Source organism: Rosa rugosa, chromosome 4 (assembly GCF_958449725.1).
Source record: "Rosa rugosa chromosome 4, drRosRugo1.1, whole genome shotgun sequence".
NCBI classification, from domain to species: domain Eukaryota; kingdom Viridiplantae; phylum Streptophyta; class Magnoliopsida; order Rosales; family Rosaceae; genus Rosa; species Rosa rugosa.
The window spans coordinates 18,914,866-18,916,793 of NC_084823.1; the positions used below are offsets into that span (position 1 = coordinate 18,914,866).

General features: G+C 38.7%; 1 long non-coding RNA gene across 1 annotated transcript; it reads left to right on the forward strand.

Annotated features, from left to right (window-relative positions):
- The first annotated feature begins 212 nt into the window (after positions 1 to 212).
- On the forward strand, positions 213 to 1,168 carry LOC133742416 (uncharacterized). Its single transcript, XR_009862561.1, has 4 exons — positions 213 to 351; positions 457 to 545; positions 639 to 820; positions 911 to 1,168. It is a non-coding gene; the product is annotated as an uncharacterized LOC133742416 (long non-coding RNA).
- Positions 1,169 to 1,928: the final 760 nt, after the last annotated feature.

The following is a 1,928-nucleotide window of genomic DNA, read 5'->3' on the forward strand; positions in this document are numbered from 1 at the left end:
ACATTAATTCGTAGCCAACACAAAATTTCAAAACAGCCCAAGAAACAAATGGAAAGCAGGTACAATATGCCACAACATACAGAACTTAAGAGATGTCAACATAACCAAAAATGCATAAATAAATATACATATCAGGGGCGGATCCAAGTACCAAATGGGTTGGGCTCAAACCCCAACAAGATTTTTGGGCTCAAAAAAAAAAAAAAAACTATGCGGTATGGAACACTCTTTTCCTTTCTCAAGCCCCACCGAAGTGACCGAACTACGAGACTCCCGAACTCTTGCGCCGTTTCTTCACTTCTTCTCCTCCTCTCCATCTCGGAGCTCCAGCGGTCCAGCCTTCAGCTCCAGGTATCTCTCTCCCCCTCTCCGTCTTCTTCTTCTCCTTTATATTCGGATATTCCATTTTTTTTTTTAAGTTTCTGATTTCTGAATTCCATTCTTCTTCTTCTTCAGTTCTTCCGTTCTTCGGCGGCTCGTGGCTCGGCCCTTGATCAGTGTTTGAAATTGCTGGGTTATTCACTCCAGTCACTCTACCGAAAGAGGTATTCTAGTAAAACCTAATTCATCTCCAAATTGATAAAACCCAAATTGAAATTGTTTAAGCTAATGAAATTGTAAATTCTGATAAATCCCAGTTCTTGGGTGGGTTGGGTTTGTTGAATTTGTTCATGTATCACGGGAGATTGGGAGGTGGATTGAGGAGGATGCTTTCGTCCTTGTTCCTGGTGATATAAATCATATAATCAGCATTGAGCTTGGGGATATTATTCCAGCAGATGCTCGTCTCCTCGACGATGATCCACTGAAAATTGATCAGGTGATTTAACAATCACATTTTCGCAAGATTATAATGATTGAATGGAGCTATTTGGATTTTAGTCTAATTTTTTGCATTCGGTCTTTGTAGTTTGCACTTACCGGTGAGTCACTTTTTGTGACCAAAGGCCCTGGTGACAGTGTGTATTCGGGCTCTACATGCAAACAAGGAGAGATTGAAGCTGTTGACTTGATACATATGCTTTCGCAAGCGTACGAATCATTGTCAAGATAGGGAAGTATTGAGCCCAAAGTTTATCGTACCACGGGGATTAGTGGCTAACCCACAATCCTTGGATAGTCGGAACTAGAGTCACTAAGCAAATAAAGGAAAAAGAAAAAGAAAATAAATAAAAAGGCTATTCTAAGGCACCAAGCCTTAGCAATGCTCGGCTTTAGTTTTCACCAAAGCCTAATCAAAACTAAGAACCTAGTGGTGGATATGCACAAATGAGTCGAAAATTGTAGGAAGTTTTGAATTGTGAATTAACTAAATTAAACGCAACTGAAAAGTAAACTAAACAACTAATTAACGACCTAGAAAATTAAATTTGGGTTTTCAAATTAATGGGAACATGGGAGTGTCGGGTGATTCACACTAACTATCTTGCAAATATTAATGCCAATTTTACAAATGCATGCATTTCCTATATGTGTCAAGTCCCGTATCTAGTACCGGTTAAGGCTACTAAACCAATTATCCTTTCGGTGTATCGATTATGCCGGTTAGGGCCACAATCAACTCTCTAATTTGGGCATTACGCCGGTTAAGGCCGCAATATCCAAAATTAGAGGCCTAGAGTGCAATATAATAAAGACCCAAGCAAGCTTAGCTACAATTAAGCTAGCTAATGGTTACCACACTTAAATCCTAGATGCAACAAGACCAATAACTTGTCAATTTATCAATCCATTCATCACAATTGCCCACAACATAATTTCAAAGGGTGACAAAGCCTAGAAACATGCTTCTAAGGACCAATAAATTCGGATTTAAAGCATACATAATGGAAATTGCATTTATTAAAATTAAAGCATCAATATTTATACAAGATGAGTTAGGGCTTCACAACCTTAACTCCCAAAATTGAACTACTCACTATCCATAG